Source organism: Lynx rufus, unplaced genomic scaffold (assembly GCF_022079265.1).
Source record: "Lynx rufus isolate CCGP_SWC_20201006 ecotype Redwood Valley unplaced genomic scaffold, mLynRuf1.p SCAF_8, whole genome shotgun sequence".
NCBI lineage: Eukaryota > Metazoa > Chordata > Mammalia > Carnivora > Felidae > Lynx > Lynx rufus.
This window is the reverse complement of record NW_025814896.1, coordinates 93,802,840-93,824,664: the sequence shown is the minus strand read 5'-3', so window position 1 is coordinate 93,824,664 and position 21,825 is coordinate 93,802,840. Positions and strand designations below refer to the sequence as shown.

Sequence of the window (21,825 nt, the reverse complement as noted above, 5' to 3'; positions counted from 1 at the left end):
AAGAGTGGAAAACAAATAGCAAGATGGTAGTTATAACCCCAAACATATAAAAAGAATTACACCAAATTTAAGTGGACCAAACAGTCCAAATAAAGTGAGAGATTATCTACCTGTTTAAAAAATGCAATACTCAAATATACTGTTCACAAGAGATAAACTTTAAATATTGTTAAAAGCAAAATAATAGGATCACTTATGTAAAGCTAACATGTCTAAATTAATACCAAGCAAAATAAGATTAAGACAATGATTATTACCAATGGCAAAATGTTGTGCCACATTTAGTAAATTCATTAAAAAGGCATAACAAGGCCAGCATGGATGAAACTAATAATTATATTCAAAATATATGATGCAGAAACTGACAAATTCACAAACATATTTAGAGGTTTTACCATTCATTTTTCAGACGATTTAACACCATAAACCAATATAACCTAGCATATACTTATAACTAATAAATTTAAACACCATAAACCACTATAACCTAGCACATACTTATAAAACACTATACTCAAAAAGGATGACATAAACATTTTTAAAGCATACATAGATTATTTAATAAGATAGACCATATGGAGTGATAAAAAGACGTCTCAATAATTTAAAAGATTTGAAATTATACAGAGTATTGTCTCTGATTATAAGGAATTAAAATTGAAATCAATAAGTCAGAGAAAGACAAATACCATATGATTTCATTCATATGTGGAATTTAAGAAACAAACAAGAAAAGGAGAAAGAGAGAGAGAGAGAGAGAGAGGGAGAGGCAAACCAAGAAACAGACCCTTAACTATAGAAAACAAACTAATGGTTACCAAAGCTAGGTAGGTGGGTGAAATAGGTGATGAGGATTAAGGAGTGCACTTGTGATGAGCATTGGGTGTTGGATAGAAGTGTTGATTCACTAAACTGTACACCTGAAACTAATAGCACACTGTGTGTTAACTAAAAAAATAAATAATAAAAATAAGTTTAAAAAAAATCAAAATCAGTAAAAAAATTTTGGAAAAATTCTAAACAGGTTGCAAATTAAGCAACTCACTTTTAAACCACTCATTAGTCAAAGAGAAAATCACAAGGACATTTAGACAATATTTCAAACTGAATGAGATTTTGAGATGTCATCAAAATATGCATGGTACATATTCCTTCTAGGTACTTATCAGCATTTAACATATCATACATTTTATTTATTGTGTTTATTTTTATTGGCTCTCTTTCCCTTGTAAATAATATTCTTTCTTGAGAGGAGGGGTCACTTTTCACATTTAATTGGCCACAGGGGAGGAGGCCTCCTCCATATCACTGGAGGTGCTCTCAAATTTCTTTAGCCACCTCAAGCTTGAGACCTGGAGTTTCTTGGGGTGGCTCAGCACATAGGGCATGTTCCCGTCATCTCAGATGGGCACTGGATAGTTGTGGAGCGTGGCCTGGTTGATCATAGTGGCGCATTGGTGAAGGGGCTGAGGGTGGGCAGAATTATAGTGAGGCCCCCAATGATGAAGGACATGACCAGCACCAGCTCCTTGGCCCAGGTATCCTTGAGGAAACTGGCCAGTCTCCCAAACATCTTGCACTCAGTGGTGGCCAAAAGTAATATTCTTGAATGCAGGTATCTTTTTTTCTCCCTTTATTCACTGCAGAACCTAGCACAATGGCTGACACAGAATTGGTACTTAGCAAATGAGAGGACACTAAGACCCATTTATTATGTCACATGCTCAGTTTCACAGATTTAATTGGAAGGATTTTACTATGTTTATATTATTGTTCAAATGAATGAGCCTTAATAACTAAAATTTATTGTCTACTGTTGATCAGGCACCACTCTAAGCTCTTTGTATGTATATTTCAGTTTTTTAGTGAAAAGAACTTGATGTGAGAGGTACTATTATTATTATATTTGTTTGAAAACAAAAGTCACTGATAGAGTTTATAAATTGCCCATGGTAAAGATACCAGGAATTATGGAACCAGGAATCCATCACAAATCATTTGACTTCAGAGTTCATGTACTTACCTGTGTTATTTATTGTTACATAACAAATTAAGCTAAAATTAGCAGCTTAAATCAACAAGCATTTATTATTTCACAGTTTCTTTGAATCAGGAATCCAAGCACCACATAGAGATGCCTGTGATTCAGGATCTGTCATGAGGATACAATCAAGGTTTTGGCCAGTGTTGTGATTATCTCTGGGTGCCCGTGGGGAGGATTCACTTCCAAGGTCATTCACTTGGCTGTTGGCTACCTTGAGATGGTCACTGGCATTTGGCCAGAAACATCAGCTCCTTGGCACATGAGCCTCACCATAGGGCTATTTATAGCATGCTATCCTGTTTCTCCCAGAATAAGGGGCTCCTAGAGGAAGAGTGAGGCATAGTCTATTGGAAGTGGTCACAATCTTTTTCTAATTAGTCTTGGAAGTGACATCAATTTTTCTATATTCTAGTCATTAGAAGTGAGTCCCTTGGTCTAGTCCATATACCAGGAGGGGAGCCCACAAGGGCGTGAATTCCAAGATGTGAGGCTTACCTGGGGACACTTAATTGCTATTTGCCTCAATAATCATTCTGGGTGGATAGATGTATTATTGAATTAATGAATGAGTGGAATGAACAATTAAAAAAATTTGCAAAACCAGTGGAACATGTCATATATATCAAGAGTACATTCCTAAAATAATGTTTAAAATATAGTTATGAGGCACCTGTGTGGCTCAGTTGGTTAAGCTTCTATTGATTTTGGCTCAGGTTATGATGATCTCATGGTCATGAGTTCGAGCCTTGTGTTGGGCTCCCAACTGTCATTGCAGAGCCTGCTTGGGATTCTGTCTCTCAAAATAAATAAATAAACTTTTTAAAAAAGGCTTTAAAAATTTAGTTATGAGTGCATATAGCTCTTGAGTCCTAAGTTCTTATGAGAGTTGCAAGGGTATGTTTTCTGTTGGCCTGTATATAAAACAAAGCTCGTCACATTAGTGATCACTTAGCTCTTTAGGCCTGTGGAAATCTAGACATCTTCCTGTGAATACGTTTTAAGTGACAGTGGTCATTATATATAATTGATTAAAAGTCAACCAACTGAAAATCATTCACGTATGAGGTTCTCATGGCAACAGATTCTAAGAGTTTTTTATCCTAAATTTTTTATTGGTTCTAAATTATTTGCCATTAATTTGATCAAATAGCTTCTTGTTTTCAAATGATGAAGCAGTATTTTTTTTATAACTATGTTTATGTTAATTATGTGGTAGATGAGGAAGATGAAACCCTTCTATACAAAGATTTAATCTCAATGGGAGGAATATTTTCACTGTCACTTCCAGGCAATAGTCTCTACCCTACCTTTATATCCAGGGTTCAAGGAGATGGAATTCCTTAGCCACCTAATGATTAGGTAATTTTTGAACAAAAATTTTTCTCATTAGTTAACTGAATGACTCAAATTGAATTGTCATCATTGAAGGAACTTAAAATTTCTCCACTATTATCTTAATAAGGACCTGTTTCTAAAATTTGATGATATTGCTACTATAAAGGAGCAAAGAATGGAAGAAGTCTGCAGCATATGCATGCAGTGGACTGAATGTTTGTGACCCTTGAAAATTCATATGTTGAAACCTCATCCTCAATTGATGGTACTGTATAGCCTTTGGTAGGTGATTAGGTCATGAGAGTGAGGCGCTCAAGAATCAGATTAGTGTCCTTATAAAAGAGACAGAACATGGCTGTCTACGAACCAGGAAGAGGGCTCTCACCAGACAGTGAATCTGTCAACAACTTGATCTTGGTCTTTCCAGCCTCCAGAACTGTGCAAAATAAATTTCTGTTGTTTATAACCCACACAGTCGGTAGTAATCTGTTATAGCAGCCTGAATGGACAAAGACGATGTGTCATTAAATGAAAACTTGCAAAAATATGATTTATCCTCACACTTCTTAACAGTAATTAGCATAAATCAAGGCCTGCAGGACTAGAATGAAAGGGAAACAGATTATATTGTAATTCATCTTCCTGAGACCACAAAAAAGACTAATTACAAGTATGTAGAAAACACAGCACTGTTTGCCTGAGAGATAAGAATTGGCTATACAACAGATAAAAATTAGCCCACTTTTACACAGAGGGATTGTTGGCATCGGAAGACAACTATGAGGAAGGTTTTAGATATGTAATGGAAGGACTAAGCTACAAGGCCAATACCAAGCCCAGTGGATGGAATCTTGAAGATGCCAAGTGGACTGAAATATGTCTTTTCCTTGAGTCCCTGGTGGTAAGTTTATGTATAAAAGAAAATATGATTATCCTCAAACATCACGTTTTAAATATTAAGTGCTATAAGACATGTGGAGTTTTACAGAGAAAGATACATTTGATCATAGGAACAAAGTGTTTGATAGTTGATGGTTTGTGATTCAAATGTAAAGGTTGTAAGAAGTTTTCTCAGACATGCCAAATCACAGAAAAAATGTGATCTCTGTCTGAATTATAAAGTAAAACTATTATAAATATGTACGTTGACAAAGAAAGATACATTCCACTTGGAGATGGATCACAATGAATAACTCATTAAGGGTGAAGTCACAACATTGAAGCTTTTTAATAACAAAGTATTGAGTTCACTCTTAAACTGAGAGAACTTTGAGCACAAATGCAAAGCCATTTCCTGAAGAGGAGAAGTTTGTACTGTGATTATAGAATTCAGTGAGTCTAGAGCCTAGCATAAGAAAAATAGCTCTGAGGCAAAAGTGAAGTCATTAATTTGTGTGTGTGTGTGTGTGTGTGCGTGTGTGTCTGTGTGTGTATGTGTATAATTTCCCTTTCAATCAGTATAAAACTGAGGCAGGGTCTGTGACACTTTTCCTCATATGCTATAGTAGAGTTGAAAATGGAAACCATCAGATGTAAAGAAGGCTTTTCTGAACTTTTAGGCCAATTGAGATCATGTGATGTGTCCCGAAGTACAAAGACGAGGTAGAAATTTTTAGTAATTTAAGGAAAGGAGATTTCTTTTGTTTGGAAAAAGCAGAGAGATCTGTGGGGCTTGAGAACAAAGTGTGGTGGGGGGACCATTCACCCTATTTACTAGTAATGCCCCTGAAATTCAGGTGGGAATACATTAGGAGAGATGGGTGATTTGTGTGACTAGGGAGGTCACATTTAGTAACTTGCCTCAGGAAATATACAGAGAAGAGATGGTCCAGGGGCGCCTGGGTGACTCGGTTAAAAGTTTGACTTTGGCTCAGGTCATGATCTGCGGTTCATGGGTTCAAGTCTCATGTCATACTCTGTGCTGACATCTCAGAGCCTGGAGTCTGCTTTGGATTCTGTATCTCCTTCTCTCTCTGCCCTTCCCCTGCTCTCTCTCTCTCTCTCTCTCTCTCAAACATAAATAAACATTAAAAGAGAGAGAGAGAGAGAAGAGACGGTCCAGAGGTCAAGTGTGGACTTGGGTTTGAGCAAAGAAATTGCAGGACAAACATCTAATAAACCAAGAGAGAAAAGACTGTATTAGTTATCACAAATGTTTGTATGTTAAAGCAATAAGCATTTATTATATCACAGTTTCTGTGGGTCAGAAATGTAGGCGTGGCTTAGTTGAGTGGATTTTGGCTCCAGATCTCTCCTGAATTTTTAGTCACGCTGTCAGATAGGGCTGTGGTCATATCATTGTGGTTAAGTGTCTGACTTCAGCTCAGGTCATGATCTCGTGAGTTTGAGCCCTGCATGGGGCTCTGTGCAGACATCTCAGAGCCTGGAGTCTGCTTTGGATTCTGTGTCTCTTTCTTGCTCTGCTCCTCCCCCACTCATGCTCTGTCTCTCTCTCAAGAATAAATAAACATTAAAAAATATTTTTTAAAAAGACCTGAAAAAAATTTCAGTAGAGAGGGTAGGAGACCATGAAAAATCTTACACATATATTTAGGGGATCAAGAAAGGAGAGCAAGAACAGTGGTGATATGTTTCCACAATGAATTAAATTATCAATTTCAAGACAGCAATGAACTCAAAGCATAAAAAAAGTAAGTAATTCACAACCCAACAACACAGAATAATTGTAAAAACCCAGATTAAAAGACATTTTAAGAATAGTCAGAAGAATAAACATATTACCTTCCAAACAAAAGTCTTTAGACTCAGAGATAACTTCTAAAAAGTAACAGTGGAAGCTGAAAGACAATGAAATATCTTGAATGTGGCAAAAGACAACAATTACCAATCTATAATCCCATATGCAGTTAAATTTTCTTCACAAATAATGATATAAAGATCTACTCAGACTTACAGAAATTGAAGTAACTCACCAATACAGAACCCACAGTTAAGGTTCTTTTTTAAGCATGAGTAAAATGATACCAGGTGATAGTTTAGAGATTAATGAAATAAGGAGTAATAACAAAATACAAACCCCCAAATACCCATAAATACATATATGGGTAAATTAAAATGAGTATCTACTGTATAAAACAAAATAATAATAATGATATTTTGGGAAAATCAGAGTATATATTAAATTTGCTAGAAAAATAAAAATTGAAAGGAGGGATAAATAGCTTATGGTTTTTTAAAGTCCTTTATTATCAGTTAGGGGAAAATATCAATATTATAATTTAAGAAGTAAAGAATTCATGGTTTTAATTTTATTTTTTTTAAAATTTTTTTTCAACGTTTTTTATTTATTTTTGGGACAGAGAGAGACAGAGCATGAACAGGGGAGGGGCAGAGAGAGAGGGAGACACAGAATTGGAAACAGGCTCCAGGCTCCGAGCCATCAGCCCAGAGCCTGACGCGGGGCTCGAACTCACGACCGCGAGATCGTGACCTGGCTGAAGTCGGACGCTTTACCGACTGCTCCACCCAGGCGCCCCGAGAATTCATGGTTTTAATTTTAGAGTAACTATAAATACAAATAGGAAAATAGAATCTTTCTGACAACAGAGGAAAAGTGGAATAATAAAATTAAATCTGGGAAAGAATAGGAAATGCATAGTAAAATGATAAATTTATATTAAATATAAATGAAATATATTTGAAAATATATTTTGATGTTTTCTTGTATAATGCATATAGTACACTGTTTTTGTTTTATTTTTTGTTCTTATTTATTTTATTCCCCAAAAGGATTTATAACAGTAACAGATTTTAGTAAAAATGAATAATTATTACCAAGAAGGAAGAACTGGAGACTGCTAACAGAAGCCACTTTGTAACTTTGATATAATATTTATAATCATGCACCATATACCATATAGCATTATAATTAAAAATAATTTAAATAGTATGCAAGTTAACATCAAAAATATTATAAACAGGGGCGCCTGGGTGGCGCAGTCGGTTAAGCGTCCGACTTCAGCCAGGTCACGATCTCGCGGTCCGTGGGTTCAAGCCCCGCATCAGGCTCTGGGCTGATGGCTCGGAGCCTGGAGCCTGTTTCCGATTCTGTGTCTCCCTCTCTCTCTGCCCCTCCCCCGTTCATGCTCTGTCTCTCTCTGTCCCAAAAATAAATAAACGTTGAAAAAAAATATTATAAACAAAATTATGAAGATAAATTATAAAGTGAGAGCTAAATTGGACAAATATGAAAAAATGATTAATGCTATTAGTAAATAAATAATCCTATTTAGAATAAAAGCCCCCTTCCAAAAAAAAAAAACAAAACTTGCCACCTATGTTAGCAGGCAATTCAAATATGAAAACTGATCATGGCCAATAAAATTAAAGATTTAAAAATTAAATGAGATATTATATTAAATTTCAGAAATGCTTGGTATTATTTTATCTTTTCTATTTAAGGTTGTTTATGAGTCTGATGAATGAGGGCCTCCAAGAAACCCCTAGTAGGAGTTTAAACATAGCAACACATATCACAAATCTCAAAAGTAATTGCAGATTTATACTCAAAAATTCCCTTTTATTAATTTATCCTGAAGAAGCAGAGTTAATGAACACAAGGATTTCTGTATGAGTATGTTCATTGACATATTATGATTTTGAAACCACTCTAAATATAGATATTATTCAGCTATAGAGAATAGATTTAATTTATTTTAGTGTATTGATAGAATATAGTTTCATTTAGGCAATAAGTATTATTTTATTTACTTATATTTTTGGCAGCACGTAATTTTTATTTCAATTTTAGTTAACATACAGTGCAATATTGGTTTTAGGATTAGAATTAAGTGATTCATCACTTACATACAGCACCCAGTGCTTATCACAAGTGCCCTCCATAATACCCATCACCCATCTAGCCCATCTCCCACTCACTCCCCTCCATCAACCCTCAGTTTCTACGTTAAGAGTCTCTTGTGGTTTGTTTCCTTTCCTTCTCTTTTTTCCCCTCCTTCCCATATGTTCATCTGTTTTTTATTTTTTAAGCTTACTTGTTTATTTAGAGAGACAGAGCACATGAGTGGGGAAAGGGCAGAGAGAGAGGAAGAGAGAGAATTCCAAGCAGGGTCCCCACTGTCAGCACAGAGCCTGATGCAGGGCTCAAACTCATGAACTGCAAAATCATAACCTGAGCCAAAACCAAGAGTCAGAAGCTTAACAGACTAAGCCACCCAGGCATCCCTTTAACTGTTTTGTTTCTTGAATTCAGTATTTGCTTTCTCTAATTGACTTACTTCACTTAGCATAATACATTCTAGCTCCATCATTGCAAATGGCTAGATTTCATTCTTTTTGATGGCCGAGTAATGTGTGTGTGGGTGTGTGTGTGTACCACAACTTCTTTATACATTCATCAATCGATGGACATCTGGGCTTTTCCCATAGTTTGGCTATTGTTGATAATGCAGCTGCAAACATTGGGGTGCATGTACCCCTTTGAATCTGTATTTTTATATATTTCGGGTAAATACCTAATAGTGTAATTGCTGGTTGGTAGTTCTATTTTTAATTTTTTGAGAACCATCCATGCTGTTCTCCAGAGGGCATTTCCAACTAGTTTGTATTCCCAACAGCAGTGCAAGAGGGTTTCCCTTTCGCCACATCCTTGCCGACATTTGTTGTTTCTTGTGTTGTTAATTTTAGCCATTCTGACAGGTATGAGGTCGTATCTCATCATGGTTTTGATTTGTATTGCCCTGATGATGAGTGGTGTTGACCATCTTTTCACATGTCTGTTAGCCATCTGGATGTCTTCTTTGGAAAAATGTCTATTCATGTTTTCTGCCCATTTATTAACTGAGTTGTTTGTTTTTTTGGGTATTGAGTTTTAACGTTCTGTATACATTTTTGTATACATTTCTGTATACATTTTTGGATACTAATTCTTTATTAAATATGTCGTTTATCAGATATATCTTCTCTCATTCTGTAGGTTGCCTTTTTTAAAATTTTTTTTAATGTTTATTTATTTCTGAGACACAGAGAGAGCATGAGTGGGGGAGGGTCAGAGAGAGGGGGACACAGAATCTGAAGCAGGCTCCAGGCTCTGAGCTATCAGCACAGAGCCCGACTCAGGGCTCGAACTCACAGACTGTGAGATCATGACCTGAGCCGAAGCCAGACGCTCAACCGACTGAGCCACCCAGGCGCCTCTGTAGGTTGCCTTTTGATTTTGTTGATTATTTCCTTTGCTGTGCAGAAGCTTTTTATCTTGATGAGGTCCCAATAGTTCATGTTTGCTTTTGTTTCCCTTGCCTCCAGTGACATGTCTAGTAAGAAGTTGCTGTAGCTGAGGTCAAGAGATTGCTGCCTGTGTTGTCCTCTAGGATTTTGATGGTTTCCTGTCTCACATTTAGGTCTTTCATCCATTTTGAATTTATGTTTGAATTTATGTTGGTATAAAAAAGTGGCCCAGTTTCATGTTTCTGCATGTCACCATCCAATTTTCCCAACACCATTTGTTGAAGAAACTGTCTTTTTTTTCCATGGGCTATCCTTTTCTGCCTTGTCCGAAGATTAGTTGAACATATAGTTGTGGGTCCATTTCTGGGTTTTCTATTCTGTGCCCTTGATGTAGGTGTCTGTTTTTGTGCCAGTACATACTGTCTTGATGACTACAGCTTTGTAATAGAACTTCAGGTCTGGAATCATGAAGCTTCTAGTTTTCTTTTCCTTTTTCAGGATTGCCTTGGCTGTTTAGGTTCTTTTGTGGGTCCATACAAATTTTAGAACTGTTTGTTCTAGCTCTGCAAAAGATGCTGGCGGTATTTTGATAGGGATTATATTCATGTGTAGATTGCTTTGGATAGTGTAGACATTTTAACAACGTTTGTTCTTACAATCCATGAGTATGGAATGCTTTTCCTTCTTTGTTCCTCTTCAATTTCTTTCAAAATTGTTCTACAGTTTTCAGTGTACACATCTTTTACCTCTTTAGTTAGGTTTATTCCTAAGTGTCTTAGTATTTTTGGTGCAATTGCAAATGGGATCCATTCCTTGATTTTTTTACAGCTTCTTTGTTTTTGGTGTATAGAAATGCAACAGATTTCTGCATGTTGATTTTATATACTGTGACTTTGCTGAATTCATGTATTAGTTCTAGCAATTTTTGATGGAGTCTTTCAGGTTTTCTACACAGAGTATCATGTCATCTGTAAATAGTGCAAGTCTGACTTCTTCCTTGCCAATTTCTATAACCTTTATTTCTTTTTGTAGTCTGATTTCTGAGGCAATCTGTGTAAGTAGTAATGATGGGAGTGGATATCCTTGTCTTGTTCCCGACTGTAGGGGAAAGGCTGTCAGTTTTTCTCCATTGAGGATGATATAGCTGTGGGTCTTTATGATGTTGAGGTATGTGCCATATATCCCTACTTTATTGAGAGTTTTTTTTTTTTATCAAGAATGGATGCTGTATTTTATCGAATTCTTTTTATGCATCTATTGACAGTATCATATGGTTCGTATCCTTTCTTTTACTAATATGGTGTATCATGTTGATTGATTTGTGAGTATTGAACTAGCCCTGCATCCAAGGAATAAATCCAGTTGATCATGGTGAATAATTACTTTACTGCACTGTTGAATTCAATTTGCTAGTATCTTGTTGAGAATTTTTGCATCCATGTTCATCAGGGATATTGTCCTGTAGTTCTCATTTTAGTGTGGTCTTTGTCTGTTTTTGGGATCAAGGAATTCCGGCTTCATAAAATGTGTTTGGAAGTTTTCATTCCATTTTTATCTTTTGGAACAGTTTGAGAAGAATAGGTATTAACACCTCTTTAAATGTCTGGTAGAATTCCCCTAAGAAGCCATCTGGCCCAGGACTCTTTGGATTTTTATTACTTATTCAACTTCTTTGCCGGTTATGGGTCTGTTCAAATTTTCTATTAATCCTAGTTCAGTTTTTGTAGTTTGTGTTTTTATAGGAATTTGTCCATTTCTTATAGACTGCCCAGTTTGTTGGCATATAATTTTTCATTGTATTCCCTTTTAATTGTTTGTATTTCTGTAGTGGTTTTGTGATCTCACCATTTTCATTTGTGACTTTATCTATTTGGGTCCTTTCTCTTTTCTTTTTTATAAGTCTGGCTAGGGGTTTATAAATTTTGTGAGTTCTTTCAAAAAACCAGCTCTTAGTTTCATTGATTTGTTCTGCTGTTTTTTGTTTGTTTGTTTGTTTGTTTCTATATCATTTAGTTCTGCTCTAATCTTTATTATTTCCCTTCTTCTGCTGGTTTTAGGCTTTATTTGCTATTCCTTTTCTAGCTTCTTTAGGTGTAGGGTTAGGTTGTATATTTGGGACCATTCTTGCTTCTTGAGATAGGCCTGAATTACAATACACTTCCCTATTAGGACTGCCTTTACTGCATCCCAAAGGTTTTGGACTGTCATGTTTTCATATTCATTTGCTTCCATGTATTTTTTTTATTTCTACTTTAATATCTTGGCTAACCCATTTATTCTTTAGTAGGATGTTTTTTAACCTCCATGTATTTGAGGGCTTTCCAAATTTTTTCTTGTGGTTGACTTCAAGTTTCATAGCATTGTGATCTGAAAATATGGGTGGGATGATCTTGATCTTTTTGTACTTGTTGAGGGCTGATTTGTGACCTAGTATGTGATCTATTCTGGAAAACTTCCACGTACACTAGAGAAGAATGTGTGTTCTGTTGCTTTAGAATGAAATGTTCTGAATATATTTGTTAAGTCCACCTGGTCCAGTGTGTGATTCAAAGCTGTTGGTTCCTTGTTGATTTTCTGCCTATTTGATCTGTCCATTGATGTAAGTGGGGTGTTAAAGCCATCTACTATTATTGTATTATTATCAATGAGTTTCTCTATGTTTGTCATTAATTGATGTATATAATTGGATGTTTTCACCTTGGGGACGTAAATATTTATAATGATCTTCTTCATGGGCAGATCCATTAATTATGATATAATGTCCTTTATCTCTTGTTACAGTCTTTGGTTTAAAATCTAGTTTGTCTGATATATCTATGGCTACTCCATATTTTTTTTTGACATCCATTACCATGATAGATGGTTCTCCATCACCTTTCAATCTTCAGGTGTCTTTAGATCTAAAATGAATCTCTTGCAGGCAGCATATACCTGGATCTTGTGGTGTTTTGTTTTGTTTGGTTTGGTTTTTGTTGTTGTTGTTGTTTCGTTTGTTTTAAATTCATTTCTGATATCCTGTGTTTTGATTGGAGCATTTAATAGAGTTCATGTTTCTGGTGATGTTCTCTCGTCCTTTGTAGTCTTTGTTGCTTTTGCTGTTTTTTGTTTGTTTTTTCTCCAAAGAGTCTCCTTAAAATTTCTTACAGGGCTAGTTTAGTGGTCACAAACTCCTTTAGTTTTTGTTTTTCTGGGAAACTCTAACTCTCTTCCTATTCGGAATGCCAGCTTGAATGTATAAAGAATTCTTGGCTGCATATTTTTGCCATTCAGTTCATTGACTATATCTTGCCACTCCTTTATGCCTGGAAGGATGTATTTTTTAAGGAATAAGTAATTATTGTTCTAAATTCTAATGTATTTTCTTTTAAATGGGAGGAAACAAAAATTAAATAAATAATTTTCAATTTTATAACAATTATGCATGCAGATATTTTAATAAAAATTCCCCCAAAATAAAATAAAATTACTAAAAATTTTCAAGGTTATATACAAATATATATATGTATATATGTATAAATATATATGTATGTATATACATATATGCAAATATATGTATATATGTATAAATATATATGTGTGTATATACATATATACAAATACATATATGTATACATATACATACATATATATATATATATGTATGTGTATATTTAGATAAAATGTCCATTCTTTGGATGTTAAATTTATAACTAATTTTGTCTTCATTTTGTTTTCATTTTCCACATTTTGTAATTAATGATTATAAATGTTCATTGAAAATAATGATACAACATTCTTTTTTTTAAATTTTTTTTATGTTTATTTGTTTTTGAGAGAGAGAGACAGAGTGTGAGCAACGGAGCAGCAGAGAGAGAGGGAGACAGAATCTGAAGCAGGCTCCAGTCTCTGAGTGGTCAGCACAGAGCCCGATATGGGGCTCAGACTCATGAACTGTGACATCATGACCTGAGCCACCCAGGCACCCCTAATGATACAACATTCTTAAAGCAAAGTGGTGCTCAAGCTTACTAAGTCAGTGTTATGTTGGAAATGACTTCCACTGGCCTGTAAGTGCCCATTGGTGCAACTTTCCTGTCATGTTCATTGCTTAAAATTGACTGTTGTAAAGATTTACTCTGTGGATATCTGAAAATGCTACAAATCTTTTTTTTTTTTACAGAAAGCTAGTTTTTAAACATTTACCATCACACCACAGGGCTAGGAAAAACAAACAGAGATACTTCAGACAATATATTTAGTGAACAATTCATAATTCTCCTGAAAAAGATAGTTAGATGTCTACATATTTATTTCTTCAAAAATAATAACATTCATATTTAATAGCAGCTAGCAAACATATTCTTTCCTTGACTTTTATTTTCTTATTCTTGTCATTTTCTTTCCCATTTAAAACAAGTTATTATTTTCATTTATTCTTAAGTCATTTTTGTTTAATGTTTACTCTCACATAGCTATGCAGAAGACCCTAGCAAGATTCACACCTTTAGCCATCAATATTTATGAAGTAAACAGGTCCTAGAGCAATAACTATACATTTGGTTGCACATAATAACATCATAAAATGAGAGATATATAAATATAACACATATTAATAAAGCCACATCTTGCTGGGAGAAACTCAGGCTTTTTAAATCACAGGTGCTAATGAGACCTTACCTGCTGAGAGTGAGAGAAGCTGAACATTTTAGGTACATATATGGATACAAGAGACACTATGGACTTTGTCCCAATGTTAGCCACTATAATTAATGGAGATTAAACATTCAGAAAAAAATGTGGTAGTACTTGCTATTTTAATATGGTTTAAAACATTAGTGTAGATTTCTGTCTGAATTTTGGTAGTTCCTCATAAAAAGGAAGCTTAATTTTTGAACTGTAAATAATTAGCCCCACAACCCATTGTTACTCAAAGTGTACTCCATGGATACATACCATCAGTATCACCTACACTTGTTAGAAACGTAGCTCCTTAAGTTCCACGCCAGACCTGATAAAACAGAATCTACATTTTAACAAGATGACCATGAAATATGGATAGGAACTTTGAAAAGCAGAATTCTAATCCATTCTCATTGACATCTTAACAGATAAATCCTTTTTACTTATTTTAACATCAAATATGTAAAATTAGTTTATACACCAACTCTTTTAGATGAATATGATTTATGTTACATTACTCAGTTCTTTCTTATAGCACTATAAACTTGGAAGGAACTATACATGTAGTATATTTTGTATATAATGCTATCCATTTAAATGTCACTTTACAGAGCCATAGTTAGCCAAATACTTATTATAGAACTGTTTGGAAAAATAGAAAAGATCCGTGTCTTTGAGGGTCAGATTTTATTTGCATTATAGTACTAATGCTACCTAGGCATCTCTATCTGTCTTGCAGTTTTTTGCTTTATAAATTATAAAGTCTGGTTCATATATGTTGGGTAAATTAGATGAATTTATAGGTAAAAGCAGCTGACATATATGAGTTAATCAAAATGTGTTCACTCAACATAAATTTTCTCGAGATATAGGAACCAGTCCTTATAATTTATAAGCTAAAAAACTGCAAGAGAGTGGGAGAGAGAGAGAGAAAGAGAGGGAGAGACGCAGTCAGATGGCTATAGTTAACAACAAAGCAAACAACAGGTGCTGGCAAGGATGCAGAGAAAGGGAAGACTCTTACACTGTTGGTGTGAATGCAAACTGGTACAGCCACTCTGGAAAACAGTATGGAAGTTCCTCAAAAAATTAAAAATAGAACTTCCCTATGATCCAGCAATTGCACTACTAGATATTTACCCAAAGGATACAAAAATACTGATTCAAAGGGATACATGCATCCCAGAGTTTATAGCAGCATTGTCAACAATAGCCAAATTATGGAGGGAGCCCAAATGTCCATTGACTGATGAATGGATAAAGAAGAGAGGTATATGTATACAATGGAATATTACTGAGGCCTCAAAAAGGATGAAATCTTGCCATTTGCAACAATGGGGATGGAGCTAGAATGTATTATGCTAAGGGAAATAAGTCTGTTAGAGAAACACATATAGCATATCATTTCACTCATATGTGGACTTTAAGAAACAAAACAGATGAACATGGGGAAAAAATAGAGAAGCAACCAGAAGATAGATTCTCAAACATAGAGAACAGACTGAGAGTTACTGGAAAGGAAGAGGGTGAGGGGATGGGTTAAATGGGTGATAGGTATTAAGGAAGGCACTTATTATGATGAGCACTGAATATTGTATGTAAGTGATCAATCACTAGACTCTACACCTGAAACTAATGTTATACTATATGTTAACTAACTGGAATTTAAATAAAAACTTAAAAAAGGAAAACAAATGTGTTCATTCAAATCCATTAATACCTAAATTGATAATGTCTGAAACATCTGTGTTTCTTAATTCTCCAAGTCAATATATTATAATTCATTTTGAACATCAAGAATCTGAGCCACTATAGAAAAGTTAATTAACATCATTATAGCTATTATGAGCTATTTCAACCATGCTACCAAAAGAATAATCTTATTCTCTTAGGCCTGATACTAAGAATGCTTTACTTTATCAGCTAACATTGGTAGTTTGAGATTCCATAAGGAATCTTGCCAGATCTTGAGTTACTTTGGATAGTATCTAAGGAAAGATTGCTATATATCATGAGTCTGATTTCAAGCAAATGACTATAGTGTAATCCCATTACATCTATGACCTTAAAAAATACCAACACCATCAGGAATTATTAGATCTGATGTGTAATCTTTCAGGCAGGAAGGATTCCTGAATTCTTTCTGTGATCATAAATAATCTGTCAGTAGGCTCTTGGAAGTACCATAGGTGCCCTAGGTCTTAATTGAGTCTCATACATTCTAAACTAGAGAAAAATTCTTTTTAGCCTTTACTAACTTAAAGGCATCTTTAACCATATATATCACAGTGTTTTTTACAATGGGAAAAATTATAAACAATATGTATCTCCAGATATCTCAGTTCAGATAAATCAAATATGGTGCACTCAAATGTAGAGATAACTGACTGAAAATCTAAATTAATATTTTTTGACATAACCACTTGTTTATATATTTCACATGTTCCATTTGGAAGAATACAAATCAAATTAGCAACAGTGGCACTTTCCAGTGAAAATGTGAATGATTATTTTTCACTTTTTACTTTATGTTCCAATAAATAATTAAAAGCAAATATGTCATCATGAAAAGATCCTAGAAAAGTTTATTTTTAAAATAAATCTCAAATTCAAGTTTAGAATTCCTCGAAAGTTTTGTGTACAATATCCCAGTGATTTTATTATGTTTATATATATATTTATATATTTTCTGTTCTGAGCATAGAAAATGTTATTTTTCCACTGATTAATAAAAGATAATAGTTACTTCAAAGAATCATAAGTTAATTCAGCCGTCTGTTTTAATATGAATAAAAAACTCAATCCATCAATATTTGTGTGGGAGAAACAGCATTGTATTCTCTAAGAGGAAAAAAAAAAACATGTTCCTCTTTTTGTTGGAATTTATCTCTTCGAATGTCAATAACTTAGTGATGTTTGCCGATAGAAAAATAATGAACAAATAAATCAAGGGAATGCCTAATGTACTAAAGAAACGTCAGTTTAAGTTTTCACAAATGTAGTTTTCTTAAACATAATATTTTCATGAGTTAACAAAGTATACAAATGTATAGAATATAAAATTAACAATAGTACTTAGTGCATATTAAACTTTAGCTATTACTGTGTTCAATATATTCTATAAGTGACATGTCTAAGAATATTTTCCTCTGATTTGCGTAGCGTAAAAAACAGCAACTGATTAGAGCACTTAAAAAGGGTTTAGCATTTTTACATAACTTCCACAGAGCAAACCACATTACTTGAACGGAATGCCAAATCATTACAAGTGTATTTATATAGTTATGAGTTTCCACAATTTTGTGTAAGTTATACACAAGTACATAGTTCACGATTTATTCTTATTTTACAGATGTGTAATTTTCCTGTTTTCACAGAGTGTTGCATTTAATGTCTCTGATAGATCTCAAATCCAGACCTCTTCTGTCAAATATCATGTGTGCTCTTATATATCATCATTTCTTTTTTAGTCTTTTAATCTTTCTTCCATGAACTTTCAGATTATTCTAACATAATTTACCATTTAATGGTATAATTAGCCATTTTAATGAAGTGATTGCCTGTGTGATTCCCACTGGATGTATAGTGGCAAAAACCCAATTGGCATGATTATGATTTTCTGTATGAGAAAAAGGAATAACAACACTTGGATAGAGGTGGTATTAAAAACTGTGAGATTACAAAGGCAATGTATTATTAACTCTCTTTAAAAAAAAGTTTATATCATACTTTGATACCCACGGACATTTTATTAGCACTACAAAGAATAAATGCTACAATAAGAATAGTACAAGATAATTCAATCATGCATTTTCCATTCTTCTCTTTAAATATGTTGATTGAGTACTAACCATGTGCAAAGCATTGTGATTCTCAATATGTGCGCTATCAGGAATAATATTGTCACATCTTATAGAATATTCACAAGGAAGATAAGACCAAAAGCAATTGTAATGACCAAGATTTTTAAATTTTAGTATAATAAAAAAGACATAAAATTAGCATGATGGGCATTTGGAGGGGAAGGAATTTTTTCCCCTATGGAGAAAAGGAGAAAAATTATAATAACATAACATCTCTTAAATGTGCAGGAAGGCTTCCCAGAAGAAGAGGAAATGAAATTTGGCTTTAAAAAAGAGATAAGATACAAGAAATCTCACTGTTACATAATGAATCCAGTGACTTTTCCATTAGTTGTCAGGAACTACTGCAGCTTTTTACCAGGTGATAGAATTATTTGTTACATGGCTTGATTTTTTACATTCTGAATTCTAGGTCTTATACATTCCACATTCAATGCTTTGTCTTTAAGTGCTTACCGCATCTACATGTTGTGCAATTAATGAGAAATCCTGATGCAAAGGGAACAAAATATGGCTTTCTCAGAAATGAAATGCACATCTGACATGACGAGAAACACTTCAGTACATGAGGTTAAGGCTGATATTAACTTTTTCACCCGGCAGTTTAACTGGGTTAATTGTCAAGATTGTGAGTGACACTTTCATTTAAAGTGAATTGTTACAGCACTTTTTGAGTCAGTAGAGATCTTATGGGATTCAAATCTACAATAAAACAAAGTCATAAAAATAAGTGATTTTTAAAATAGTGATTCATTAGAGTACAATTTGAGTTAATAAACATTCCTCATTTTAAACTTTATTTGCTAATTGAGGGATGGTCAAGAAATGTCAGTTATAGTTAGCTAAGTGTTTTTAGAGTCAGGAAAACCCAATAAATGTTTGATGTATCGTTATGCAACCAGTGGAAAGCCACAAACATCATTACAAGAAATAACATATTTTGTGGAACATAAAGGAAAGAGTACATGGATTACAAATATCAATACTGATTTTCAAACATATTTTGTACTTGCTGCTTTGCCTTCCCCCCTTGACAATGCCAAGACACTTTCAGTTTCATTTAACCATAGAAATTCCTCAATGAAAACACTTGAGAGTTCTACGCCATTTTTGTCATCAACAATTAAATAATTATTTTACTAAATACCACAAATAATTACAGTTATTGCTATCAAACAATCACAAGAGGGTGTATTAGAAAAGAGTTTTGGCATGCGTTTGTATAGCCATACAAAAATAAATGATGGTCAAGGACTAATGTAACTTTTTGCACATTAAAATTTAGTTCAGTTATCATAAAGAATTAGGTTCTTAGGAATCTATCAAAGCAAATGACGATAATTCAGAGCATAAGTCGAAAATTGTGTTGAATGAGTAAAAATGCATTTTCAAAGTATCTGATTTATAGGGAATGTACTGTCTCAATAGAGTATCTTCTCTGCCTTTAATTAATTGCTAGGATAGCCAAATGTCCTGGGTGTATCTTCCTGCTAGATTGGGCAGGGGGTGAATCCAGGATCTCTGCAGTTAGTGTGAAAACCTCCAGAAAACAAAGGCTAGTGATCTAAGATCAATTCTACAAAGAAGGAGAATCTTTAAAGTTTAATTTTCAGAAAAATATATGAGGGCCAGATTCTTACGTTATTGGTCAGATAGATAATGCTTGGCCTATCCAAATATGAATTACATTACACAAAAATGAGTACACAGCTAGGGCAACATAAACTTATCCTCTTTATTCAACTGTAAACTCACTGAGGGGAGGAATTATATTTTAGACTGTATTGTATATTTAGAAAATTGTTCTGTAATTATTGTCATGGATTATTTACTTGGAAATATTGGCCCCAAAACACACAATTTTATCTGTGACATCAGGAATCTGCTACTATCATAAATGAGTAAGCCACCATTTAGATCTAATGAGGATATCTGTGCCTGACTTTTGATATCCAGTAATTCCTCAACTATGCTGGAGAAGAGAATCCTTCTTTAAAACAAAGCCTCCTCTTTAAATCACATCCCAAATCCTACCTGTGTTTAATATTTGGTGGATAGTATTGGTTACCTAATTAACAAAGAGAAAGAAAGGTCTAATAGTAAGCTATGTACTAGGGATAGCAGCATTCAAAAAAGACAGGCAAAGGATAAAAGATCCCTTATCTTTACCCAAGTTAATCCAAATTAAAGGCAAATGTTTCAAAAGAAGACCCTCCCCCCCCACCCCACCGCCACCCCCACCCCCACCCCCACCCCCACCCCCACCCCCACCCCCACCCCCACCCCCACCCCCACCCCCACCCCACCAAAAAACAGGGTGAGGAATTGGTCAAAAGAAAAACATTCTTCAATTGTTGTGACAATGGGTATTATTACTGGTATTCTTTGTAAGAATCAGGATTTCATTCTTTCAACGTTTATTTATTTTTGGGACAGAGAGAGACAGAGCATGAACGGGGGAGGGGCAGAGAGAGAGGGAGACACAGCATCGGAAACAGGCTCCAGGCTCTGAGCCATCAGCCCAGAGCCCGAAGCGGGGCTCGAACTCACGGACCGCGAGATCGTGACCTGGCTGAAGTCGGACGCTTAACCGACTGCGCCACCCAGGCGCCCCAGGATTTCATTCTTATAGTTTTCCTTAATCCATATTTCCTGCACTTTGTGGATATTTTAGTTTCAATATAGTTACTGTGTTTTTCCCTCTTTCCTACTATATAAAGTCCATTGTAACAAAAAGAAGAAAATAAAAACAGACTCAATGCCATCAATCAGATAAAAGCACAGTTTATCTCTTGTTAGTATCATCCAGATTTTTCATATTAACATGAAATATCAGTGTTCATATGTATATTCACACAAACCTGTACACACACACACACACACACACACACAGACACATGACACACAGTGGGAGAACACTGTTCTGATTTGCTATCTACTTTTACACTTCAGTATGTATTAGCGAACATGACATAGTCCATCACACTGTAGTGGTCTCATTGGTCACTGTATGGGAGTAATATGACTTTTAATGCATCTAGTATGGTTCCATTTTTTGCTTCTGTGAACATAGGTTCTATGAACATTCTTGTAATCATATGTTACATTTTTTATTTATGTAGAATAAATTCATTGAAAAGGAATGATTTAGTCAAGAAATGTACTTTTAAATAGGCTTTAAAAAAAATTAAGTAAGCTCTGTGTCCAACGTAGGGTTTGAACTCAAGACCTCAAGATGAAAGAGCCACATCCTCTACTGACTAAGCCAGCCAGACATCCCGTCAAGAAATATACTTTAAAAAAGCTATTTCTAAAAGGTGCCAAATAGACATCTGGGAGGATTATCAGGCATTATTTTAATTTAAATATGTATGGCAGTATCCATATCAGTTCATTTTAGTAAGCAATGAATATTGCAACCTATTTTTAGCTTTGATTATTAAAGAGAAAAATATGACATCTAATCATTTTTAAAATTCCATTAAATTGACAACTTACCAAAGTAGAACACTTCTTTAAATGTTTATTAGTCACCGAAACTATTTCTTTTATAAATTACTTTAAGTGGGCTTATTCCATTTTTCTACTAGTTAATATTTTATTGATTTGTAAGAGCTTCTAATGAAATAGTAACACTAACCTTTCATCTGTCCTATATATTGCAAGTATTTCTGAAAGTCTTTCTTACTTTTTAAATAATTGTTACATGTTTAAATA

General features: G+C 34.4%; 1 pseudogene; it reads right to left on the bottom strand.

The window, feature by feature from the left end:
* Positions 1–1,271: 1,271 nt before the first annotated feature.
* On the bottom strand, positions 1,272–1,573 carry LOC124503938 (NADH dehydrogenase [ubiquinone] 1 alpha subcomplex subunit 3-like; annotated as a pseudogene).
* Between the last annotated feature and the right edge of the window lie 20,252 nt (positions 1,574–21,825).